At 44.5% G+C, this 12,129-nt stretch overlaps 1 pseudogene across 1 annotated transcript in view; it reads right to left on the bottom strand.

Annotated features, from left to right (window-relative positions):
- Positions 1-4,930: 4,930 nt before the first annotated feature.
- The window catches only part of LOC146333971 (ornithine decarboxylase antizyme 1-like), a 216,487-nt pseudogene continuing 209,288 nt past the window's right edge, over positions 4,931-12,129 (bottom strand). The window contains exons 4-5 of the transcript XR_014786395.1: positions 8,893-8,978; positions 4,931-8,758 (exon numbers count right to left, since the gene is read on the bottom strand). The product of XR_014786395.1 is annotated as an ornithine decarboxylase antizyme 1-like (transcript). The remainder of the gene's footprint in view (positions 8,759-8,892; positions 8,979-12,129) is intronic.

The raw sequence follows: 12,129 nt of genomic DNA, 5'->3' as shown, positions 1-12,129 counted from the left end.
CCCTTTTAAAGCTATCCAAATTGGTGGGCATCACTACATCTGGCGGTAGCGAAGTCTGTAGCTGAATTATTTGTGTGAAGAACTCCTTTTTGTCTGTCCTGAATATCCCCCTGTTTCAAAGCCATTGAAGCCAGTAGCTCTTACCCCATCGCTTGGCAGCATTTTCCATGAAGTCCTGCCTGGGCTGACTTGACTGCCAATCAATTTCTGAGTTCCAGTACAGAGAGGGAGGAAAACATCTGTCCATTCTCCCCATAGCACCCCACTTTATGAACTGCTGCAAACATCCCCTCCCTTAACTGTCTTTTTTCTGAAACTCAAAGCCCCCAAATGCTTTAGCTGAGCCTTCCCCAACTTGGTGGCTTCCAGATATCTTAGACTACAACTCCCATAATTCCCAGCCCGCAGAGACAATGGCTATTCCTTGTAAGCCATCTTGGTAGGTTTTGTATCCTGAAAGATGGCATATAATCATGATAATGGTGGTGGCTGGGACATGCTGGGAGTTGTAGTCCAACACATCAGGAAGGTGTGGTACGAAGCACTGAAGCTCTTCCTGCTTCATCTCATCGTACCCTGCTCCACCAAACCAGTAGAAATCTTCTGCCAGTTCTCTAGATGCTATAATGTCAGCAGGCATGGCCGACATGCCTGCAAAACTCAAACCTATCTTTTCAGCCATAAAGACTAGAAACTTGCAGTTTTGTTTAGCCCCCACCCCCCAACTGAGATTCTCAAGATGTGGAATTCTGTGCCTCATGCAATCCCCCCCACCCGTGGTAGTGTGATAACCTGCTTACATGCAGCCAGAGAATGATGGGAACACTCCCTTGATTTGAATTAAGAATTTCACAGAACTCTGCATTGACTTGCTTTTGCCTCCAACATGGCAGGACACAACGGAAGAGAAGCATCAGCCAAAGGCCGCTTCCAGCTGTGGGGTGGCCCAAACCACAGCCCAAGAGATCTGGACCACGCTGCCGTGCTCTGTACCAGTATCTTGGGCAGGATGTGGACGAGCTCAGCTTCAACGTGGGTGATGTGATAGATCTCTTGATGGAAGGTAAGAAAGGCTTTGGTGCTGGTCTCACTACTACATCCCGTGACCATTTGTGTGTGTGTGTGTGTGGGGGGGGAGAATGGCCATACAGTAGTCATTGGACTGGGTTAGAGGAAAATCAAAGTCTTCTGCTCTAGTGTAAATCTGGCCATTGGCTTAAATTGAGTAGTGTTAAGATGGCAGTTTGACACATTTACAAAGTTCAGGGTGTGTATGTGTGGATAGATTATTATGCAAAATATTATATAGGCATATATTTGCATGTTTATTTTCTACAAATAAACTGAAACAGTGGTTTAAATCTCTGTGTGTACACATATATCAGACTATGAACCACTTTTATGTCAAATATGATAGTGGTCTTCAAATATCTGAAGGGCTGACATACAGATGGAAGCTTGTTCCCTGTTGTTCTGGAGGGCAGGACCAGAACAAACAGGTGCAAATGGCAGGGAAGCACATTTCAGCTAAACATTAGCAGAAACCTGCTAACAGTGAGAGCTGCTCAGCAATTCTGTTAAATATGCCTATCTGGTTTTGCATTATCTACCTATATATCAATCTAGATAGATGATGCTCTGTCAGAGAGGGGGGCTTTAATGTGATTTAGCTGTCAAGATAACCACGATCACCACCACACACCCAAGAAACCATATCCATTTTAGACCTAGTTTCCACTGTGGTGGTTGACCTGTCTAGACTATACCACTTCAGGTTGCCTGGGGGCACTGACATGACATGCCAAAAAATAAAAATCCCTGCACTTAAAACAACCAGCATGTCGGGGAAAGGGATTGTAGCCCAGAAATGCTAGTTTTCTACAAGAAGGGGTTTGCAATTTTTATTGCAAGCTCCTTGGAGCAAAGACTCCCTCTGCTCTTGAATTTCATAAAGCACCATGCATATTGATGGTACTTTTTCAATAATAACTTTTAACATTTTTTACTCTCCTTTTCTCCAAGGAGCCTAAATGCCTTGTACAAGATTCTCCCCCCTTGTTTTATTTTCACAACAGTCCTGTAGAGTAGGTTAGGCTAGGCTGATAGGCAGTGACTAGCCCAACTTCACCCAATAAATCTCATGGCAGGGTGGGGGGGATTTGAACGTGGGTCTCCCCAATCCTAGCCTAATACTCTTAACCACCACATCAGAGTGACTCTCTAACAAACTAATTTTGAAAATAAAGAGTTTGAGTTTACTTTCTTACAGATCCCTCTGGATGGTGGAAGGGACAACTCCATGGGCAAGAAGGCCTTTTTCCTGGGAATTATGTACAGAAGATCTGAGAGAGAAGCCCATGTTTAGCGGCCCTAAAACAGGAACAAGACACAGGATTGGGGAGAACCTATGAACCAGCCCTCAGAGTGAGCTTGTGCTCAATGCAAGGGAAGCTTCATTCACAAGACTGTAAGCGAGGATGCAAAGTAAAGATGTTATCCCTCAACAGGTGTTTTCAAGGCAGCAAAAACTTTGGTTAGAAACCTTGCTTCACGAGATCACATGGGGGTGGTGCAAGGGAGAAATTAATGTAAGCCTAGGATACATCTTCACATGCATTGTTGTGGTTGCTCTGGTGCCAAATAGCAAAGGGATGGGCTAGGTAGAAATATTTTAAATAATTGGGGAGGGGGGTATCAATGCATGCCAGAGGTATTGCACGCTTACTACTGTGCCGAAAATGTCTCCCACATTTTCTTTGACCATTCTCATTCAATTTGATAGAGCAGAAATTGCTTCCAAAAAGAAATTCAAAGGAGGAGAAATTCTCGTGGGTTGGGTTTGGGGTTCTTGTACTTACCTTACTTGTGAGGTGGCTGAGGAGTGGGCATGAGTGTCCTGTCTGTCATTGTACAGCAATTTCTGCGGCAGCCTGTAGCCACCTCGGCTTCCCGCACTTCCGTTAAAGCCGCCATGAGGAAGACATCTTGAGGCAATTCCTCCCATGGGGCTTTTTCAGTTCAGGACGTGCAGGTGGCCTGGGAGCTGCAGAGCAGTGGAAAGATGTGCAATAGGGAGAGAAAACACACACAGCACCCTCAGCCACCTCGCAGGGATTAGGTAAGCTCAAGAAGACCACCAAAAGAAATTCAAAATCCTGGCTCAAAAGAGTGGAAGCCTCAACACAAGTTGATGATACTACCACCCACAGAAGCAGTGCAGTAAACCAAAAGCCCTGAGGAAAAAAGAAAGAAGCTGTGCTACAACCCCTGCCAATAGCCAGCCCTACCTGTGAGAAACTGTTGGAGAATTTCTCCTCCCCTAGGAGAAATTCGGTGAAATGGTCTGAATTCCACAAATAGGCTGGAGAATTTTGAGAGGCTATTTGCGCACAGCTGTGTGCACACTCACCTTCATGTTCTTTGTACATGTTGTAACGCTTTTGGAGAGAGGGCAGAGAAAGGAATTAAAATGCATTTTTGAAATGCAAGCATCGCAGAAGGTTGGCCTCGGATGCAAACGCCCGCCTCCACAGCTCAGCTGTCCCTTCCTGTTTTCATAAGGGGAAGCCCTGGTATTTATTAAACTACAGAGCCAGTGCATTTGTGCAGCAAGTAAAAGCAGTTGTATAGAAGGAAACACGCTAGTAGAAATTGGAGGTTGGGGCGGGAAGCTTTTGGCCAAGGATCCTGGGAGTTGTAGACCTCCAGTTGTTTTGGCCTACACCACCCACCCCTGGTATCTCTTCTCCACTGCTTTGACAGGGCAGGAGGGACAGCCAATGGAAGCAACCCCTCCTCTGCTCTTCCCAAACACAAGATCCTGTTGGGCCTGCTTTCCTTTTTGGTCTTACAGCACCACTTGTATATATGGTATTTTACAGTTTCATAAGTAACAGGCTCAGGTCCCTGCCTCCTAGGAGCTTACAATGTAAAATGGCAACAGAAAACCAGAGGGAGGGAAGGAGCTGAAGAGGAACAAATGCATGCAAGCAGAATGAAGTGGTAGAGGCCTCAGGTAGTAGAAGGGATTGTGCCACCTCTGACCAGTCTAATTTTTTAAAAAATATTTCCCCTACTTAAATTCTGCAAGCAGAAATACTAATCCATTCATTGCTGGGCTCGTTAGCTCCTCACTGGAGTTTCCAAAACTGGTAGCCACCATCTGCAGAGGGTACATATCACTCTATGACAGCCTTACCCAACCTGGTGCCCTCCAGCATGCACCCTCCAAAGTACATGCTGGGAGTTGTAGTCCAGCACACCTGGAGGGCACCAGGATGAGGAAGGCTGCTCTATCTCAGGATTCTACTTCATGCTGCTGGGTGTGTTTTGGTTGGATGTCAGGACTGAGGGGGGTCATATCAAAGGCCTCCTAGAAAAGGCAAGTTTGAGAAGTCAAAGTGGCAACCTTTCTTTTAACCTATTTTTATTTTATTTTTATAAATGAAACAAACAATACCAACAACATAATCAGAATCTTCAGTTTCCAACAATACAGGATTCTGAGGGGGGGGAAAGGGGAGGATAGCAAAAGAAGGGAGGAAAAAGGGATTATATCTAAAAGCAAACCAAATATCCAAATATAAACCCAATTGCAGATTATACCTATACAGCACTCTTCAAACATTGCAGGTATTATTAAATCTTCAATCCACTGCACCACAAACAATGAATCACAGAATCATAGAAGAGTAGGGTTGGAAGGGGCCTTATGAACCTCATCTTTCAGTGTCATAACCTCAGTCTCATAGCAAATGAACGGGAGCAAACACTCCATTTCTATTGGCCATATATTACCAATCAATTAACACGTATTAATGAACATTAAAGGTTTAGCCAGCAAGGAATAGTACTAATCTTAATCCCATAATGATGTTAATAATAATAATAATAATAATTTTTTAAAGAAAAAGATAAAAAAGGCAAACCATCACACAAACAGACATTTTATTACAATATAACAAAAAAGGGGGAAAGAAAACAGAAATATGCAAACATTTACTCTGGCATACTGCCTAGACATCTTATCAGCTATAGCCCAAACAGCACTTCAAAAGAACAGTAAAGATGGCTAAATTCCAACTCTGGAGGCTGAGAGTTGGTTCCCTTGTTTTAATTTTAATACCACTAAGTAATGTCTCTGCAGCACCATGATTTAAAAACCTTTTCATCTGGCCTTCAAAAAGAATGCAAAATGTAGCCAGATATTTCATCTGATATTGCAGGTTAATTTGCTTTGCCAAACTTCTCGCCTTGGTAAATTGCCTTCTTCTGTCAGCGATTTCTTTTGTATAATCAGGAAAGAACATAATCTTGTCATTTGCTGCTCCCCAGCGAGGCTCACCTTGTTCTCTTGCCAGATGCATAAGATAATTTTTTGTAGACTCATGAAAATTGAACAACAGTCCCAAAAGTTCCTTTAGTGCCACGTATTGAGCCAGGAACACAATATGCATGCCCAATATCAAGTAGAAAACTAGATGGTAAAACCAATAGCTCATGCAAAAGTTTATCCATAAATTCAGCCAAACATGTATCAGTAGCCATGTCTTTAATACCAAGGATACAAAGATTTGCTCTGTGTGAAGGCCTCCAGTTGAGAAATTGGAACAAACAAATTAACGAGAAGCTTCCATGGCAGTTTCATGAGTATTAACCCGATCTTTGAGGACATTAACCTTCGATTCCATCTTTTGAAAAGAGATTATTAATTCAGTCTACAGTCCCCCTGAAGGGCAATGATTGAGTCCTGAATTGTTTCAAGCTTCTTTGACTGCACTGATAGCCGAGAAGACATAGCTTTTATCAAAGCAAGCAACTCCTCTTCAGCACCACATTTCTAGAAACCTTTGGTGGGGGAGCAAGTGGCGTTCCCAAGCCTTTCTTTTCCTTTGGTACTGCCATCCTCCACTTTCAAAAGCACAACAAGCAAGCATGATTGCAGAAACAGAAAAACAAACACTTAAGCAGATTTAATTGCAAGTCCTCAGATGTTGCCGGTAGTTTAAATTCAGAAATTCTATTTGGAGCTCCGCAAGTCACTGCCAGGACATGGCTCCGACCAGATGTCGCAACCATTTTTGTTTGGATAAGCATCCCTTCCTTCACCCTTCCTCAGGGCCTCAGCCCAGGAAAACCTGTCATAGGTTACTTATTACCCATGCTGCAAAGGGAATTGATGCTTACCTTGCAGGGGGTGTCCGTGGCTGCAACTAAGCTTATGGCAAAAAGCACTTTCTGCTGGATGCAATGTTAGAAGTCTAACAATGACTAGAATTCAAATTCACAGTGCTACATAAAAACCACTGGAAGCTTTGAATTTCTAATCAGCCACACAGCATTTGACTACACTTTATTTACTGAATTTATTAATCGCCCATCTGGCTGGCCACCCAGCCACTCTCGGCGATGTACAACAATAAAAACAGTTCAAAACAATAAAATTCAACATTAAAAACATCACATTTCTAAAATTACCCTAGCCCACCCCAAATGCCTGCCTGAACAACCACGTTTCTAATGCGTGGCGGAAGCTCATTAAAGAGGGGGCATGGCGGAGTTCCCTAGGGAGGGAGTTCCACAGAGTGGAGGCCACCACAGAGAAGGCCCTCTCCCTCGTCCTCACCAGCCTAGCTGTCCTAGGCTGATCTTGTTGAGTGACCTAACTGGCGTTACTGGAAGCGCTCCTTGAGATAGGCTGGGCCGGAGCTGTATAGGGTTTTAAAGGTCAAAGCCAACACCTTGAATTTGGCCCGGAAAACAACTGGTATCCAGTGCAGCTCCTTCAGCATTGGAGTGATGTGATTTCGCTGGTGGCTGCCTTTAATCAGGCGAGCCGCTGCGTTCTGCACCAGCTGCAGCTTCTGAACCGTCTTCAAGGGTTCTCTACTACTGTAGAGCACGCTACAGTAGTCTAGACGAGAGGAGACCAGGACATGTACTACCGATGGGAGCAGATGGTTAGGAAGATAGGGGCATGGCTGCCCTATCAGATGGAGTTGGTACAGCGCTGTCCAGCTCACAGCTGACACCCGAGCCTCCATGGACAGCTGGGAGTCCAAAATGACCCCCAAGCTGCGGACCTGGTCTTTCAAGGGTAGCCGTACCCCATTCAACACCAGGTCAACATCCCCCTTAGATAAAGCACTTAAAGTACTCCATGTACACCACTTAAAAAAAGCACTCCATGTACACCTGCCTGCCCCAACCTGGTGGCCTCTGGATGCTTTGGACTACAACTCTTATATAAAAATATGTCTAGGCTGCCTTTAAGGGTGGAATCTGCTCAACTCTCAGCATCCACAACTATTGAGCATGCAGGCTGGGGCTGATGGCTGTTGAAGTTAAAAACTGCTAGAGGGCACCAGGCTGTCAAAGAGTGATTTATACAGTAACAGATGAAGGGATTTTGTGATGATAGTAAAGCCTCTGCCAACTGGCTGCAACTGCTCTCATATGAGACAGCAAGCCTATGAGAGGAACAGAGGGCTAGCAAAGCAGTAAGTACTTGGCAAAGGGGAAGGACATACAGGAAAACTAGTCCACTGCAATGAGAATGCAGAGAATGGAGAACTGGGAGAAAACTTTGGCACATGCTTTTTGCACCCTTGTACACTGGTTAAAAAAGAAGCCACTAACCTTTGCTTGGAGGCCTCTAGAAAGTTATCTTTAGAAACAGATTCAGTGCTTTTTAAGACCCATCTGCCTTGGAAGAGGATGCAGCCTTGCAACACAGACAATTCCAAGGGATAGCAAACCTTGAATTGGTGCATGCTTTCACAGAGAACCCATATAGATTTAAGACACCAGTCATTTAGCCTCTACAGCATAGAAATGAAGAGGGGTGAGATGCTTGGCTTAAGAGCGCAATCCCATGCAGATATAAGTCCTACAACACCCAGCATTCCCCAGCCAGCTGCTGGGAGTTGTATGTTTTTCTTTCTAAACATGCATAGGTTTGTGCTTTTAACGGTAGAAGTCTTAACCCACCCAACACTTACCTCTGTAGCTTTGCCCCTCCAGGATTCTCCCAGCTGATCTTACTTTTGCTAGTGGATCTGAGGGAGAGGGTTCCGTGCTCCTCCCCCTCCCCCCCGCCCCTTTTGTTGTTAAACAAATCTCTATTGCCCTTCCTCTTTATATTATCTGGACAGTTCTTCAAAACTCTATTACTGCCATGTGAAGTTTGACGCCAAACCTGATGTTTAGAGAATGGAAGTCAATATCCCAGGTGAGATTAAGAGCTATATTGATCCTGGAATATGCAATTGTTCACACATTAAAACCAGCAATAAAGTAAACTATAAACTTTTATTTAGAATTAAAGCAAATACTTAAGTATCACGAACACACAATATTAAACTTCCAAGAAATATACTGCTGATTTGGAGTGAGCATTTATTTTTGCACAATCACAACATGCAGACAAATCCAGGAATAAAGAGACAGATGACAAAAGTATGAAATTATCAACATCTTCCCCCACCCCTCAAGAAGCCTGTCACAATAATTTGTATGAAGAACAAGTCATTTACATGTGTGCACATATGCATATGTATTATGTTGACAAACTTTCTACTGATTCATCTCTGACCAAGAACAAAGCTCTACAAGGCAAACACTGCAACCTAGTCTTCTTCAGAAGAGTCTCGTTCAAATGTGTGGGCCATAAAGCAAGCGTCGGGTCTCTTGGGGACAAGGGGGTGCCCCGGTCTCACAATCTCAAAGCCCAAGAAGCTGAAAGTACGGAGCAGCGAAGCTGCCAGGGAGAGAAGAGGTTTAGTACAAGTTCCTTGAGATCTACAACACAGCGCCAAGACACAAGTACACAGCTCATCCTTCAACCCTTAAGAGTACAGTGCCCAAACCAGCAGGTCATACAGCCTCCCTTACCTCTGTCATCTCTGTTCTTATGGAAGCAAATGAACACATGGTCTACTTGAAGTTGTTCTTCAGCAAACTCAAGAAGAACTGCAAAACTAAGAACAGGAAGCTAGTGAGACCCTTTCTCTCCCTACATAAGTATTTAAATGGCTGTGACTTGTATTTGGATGGAGGAAATATGGGAAAAAGGGAAACAAGTACAGACAGCAGGCACAACTGCAGGTTATGCAATCCAATCTGCAGCCACCAAAGCAGAAGTTGTGCCCTTTAAGTTGTTGCTGTCATTTGTAGCTTAATACTCTTCTGAGTTGAACTGGCCAACTAACTGATCTGGCACGTACTCCCAAGACCCAACCCACCACCTCTTAATCCAACTGGTGAGATCTGGCTTCGAGAATTAAAATGCATACAGTTAACTTAAAGAACCCATGCTATGTTGCTTTGCTTTTCCATTAAGCACAGTTATTTCCTTTCCCGGGGCGGGAGGGAAGAGGAGAAACATTCAGTCTTGCAAAGGCAGACTTTGCATCAGAAGAAAATCCTGTTTCCCTGTCTCTGCAAAAACTGGTACTTGAAGACTCCATCTATTCCTGTTGCGCCGCCAGCAATGAACGTAGAACTAAGTGCCTTGCTGGCTCAAACCGAAGACATAACGGCTGGGTTCAGACAACATGATAATCCACACTCAAGGGTTGAGTATGAGTTGTCATTGGACTGTGGGTTATTGTGTTGTCTGTGTTAATCTGGTACTGAAAAGGGTTAACGAAGAGTAAAGATAGCTGATTTAATCTGGGAGAGGCCTACAAGAAGAGCCCCTAGAAGACCCCAGACTCGTAATCAGCTTTATATTCCAGACTCTTGACCCCTGGGCGAGAAGACCGTGAAGTTTGATTCTATACTAAATGATGTTATTTCACTAACTGAGACTCTGAGATTTTTCAGGACTGTCTTTGAAGAAGGGGGAAAAAATGCAGCTGTCTTTACAAGTGGCTTCACAGAGCTTGCTCAAGGCCACGACATGCTGGCAGAGTGTCTAAGTGAGATGAACAGCAGAACTGAGCCTGCTCAGAGGCCTACTGAGAGGAGGAAAAGTGCTGTTTTGACTTCTCGTGGTATACACCTGCTGATAAGAGAATGTCTCTACTCGATGCTAGTAGGGCGGGGAAGTGTATCCCTGAGCACGAGCAACAACTAGGAGGCGGCGTTTGGGCGGGTATGACCAAAAATGGCCAAAGATGACCGGGAGTTCAAAGAAGATATACCGAAGAGCAATGCGTCAATCAAGATAGCGTGCCCAGATGGCAGACTTTGGGTCATATGCTGAGACATTTTGAAGTAGCCCGTTTGTAATGGTGCCAGACACGTTCCCCAGACACATGAAATCATGGGAGATAGATGGGACACCTTGTTTCTGATTGGTGAGCAAATGCTCTAACCATGTGCACCCCATTTCCTATTGGAGGCTGATTGTCTCACTGCTCCTTGGGCCCCACCTTTGACCAGGGCCCAGGTCACTATGCCCAGGGAATGGGAGCTCTGGGGTGTTGGTGTTTTTTTGTTCCTGCTGCTCCACTTCCCTCTTTCTGCCGTGCCACCAGACCCATGGATTTAGGTAACTATGGACCTTTTTCGACTCTTAGACTTTGGGACTTAGAGTAATTTCTGGGTCTGGGACTTAGAATGATTTCTGAGTTTGGGACTTGGAGTTATTGTGGGGTTTGGGACTTAAAGTGTTTCCTAAGCTTGAGACTTGGAGGTTGTATCTGAAGAGGGGATTTGGAATCCCATCTTCAAAGGTGAGAACTGGAATTATGCCCAAGTCTTGAGTTTTCTGTTCACTCCAACTCCTTCCTCTACTCTTCCTATGCCTAGAGGAACTTAGTAATGCTTCAGCATAAGTTTTGTATTCAAGTAAGAAGCAGGAGGCGGCCACGGGCAGGTTAACACATAGGTTGAATTGTTTTCATTTAGCTTGGAGCGCAAGTAGTAAACAGGAGTAAGTTGGAAAGAGGAGTCATTACAATGCTAGAAGCTCAAGCCGTTATCTTATTGGCCAAGTTCATAGTACCAGCTTTGGCAACTGCAGTTCTTTTAATTTATCTTCTGTTTTTGTTGCATTCTCTTTCCCTTTAATTGGAGAGAGAATGGCTAACGCTCATATAAACCACCATGCTATTTCTTTTATTTTGTATTTCCCCTGAATTTTCAGCAATAAAGTCATAAATATGGTTTCAAGTTACAATCTTGTCTGTTGTGGTGTTTTGGGTTGATGTTTACCTGTTGGGATTGGTTACCCGCTGGGGTGCTTCAGACCCATTTTGTGCAGGTTCTGAGGTTAAACGGGACCGAATTTACAGTCTGAACCAGCTGTGACAAACCATGGTGACCCACCCAAAGTTTACAACCCAACAACCAACCGCAGATTCCCTTCATGGGTTGTTTGTGGTTAACCACCCATGGTTTTTTAGCACAGCTGGGTTCAGACAACACAATAATCCACATTTCAACAACCACCACCCATGGTTCAATGACAACCCATACACAACCCTTGAGTGTGGGTTACCGTGTTGGCTGACCCCAGTCAACTAGTCTAGCATCAAGCTTCCTGCTTGAGACAACTCAATGTTCTGGGAAGCCCAAAAGCAGGGCTAGAAAGCATTCTCACTGTTGCTTCTTAGCAACTGGCATTTGGTGGCATGCTGCCCTTGCACCTGGAGATTCAATTTAGACAGCATGGCTAATAGTCACCATCAGAACATTCCTCCTCCATGAGCCTCTGCTCAATCTCTTTAAAGCAGGGGTGTTGAACCTCTTTCAACCAAAGAGCTGAATTGCATTTCAGAGAACCTCTTCGGGGCCAGGTTTCAGGGGTGGGTGGGGCCAAAATACCAAAAATATCACCTCATTTTTGCTTAAAGATCTTACTGCCAGTAACTAAGCATTGGGAGAGGCATTTCAACCTTTCAGAATGGAGAAGTGCACTAAAGTCAGGAAACCTCAAAATAATAGGGGAAGGGAGAGAGGATGTGGCCATCTGAGGAACTCCCAGAGGACTGAATTGGGACTCCAAGCAGGCCAGATTTGGCCCCTGGGCCTGAGGGTCTGCACCCCTGCTTTAAAACTAGCCAAGTTAGTAGCCACATGTTGTGCCAGTGAGTTTTACAAAGTAGTTCTCTTTAGTCCCTGACAGTTTTGAGACAGACAAGATTCTGCTTCCCCTCCAGATATAGCAAATGCTGATATCTG

The sequence above is a fragment of the Heloderma suspectum genome, chromosome W, assembly GCF_057233095.1.
Source record: "Heloderma suspectum isolate Gila_16-S chromosome W, 16-S_ref, whole genome shotgun sequence".
In the NCBI taxonomy this organism is placed as follows: domain Eukaryota; kingdom Metazoa; phylum Chordata; class Lepidosauria; order Squamata; family Helodermatidae; genus Heloderma; species Heloderma suspectum.
Note: the sequence above shows the minus strand (reverse complement) of the source record. Positions and strands in the feature narration are given on the sequence as shown.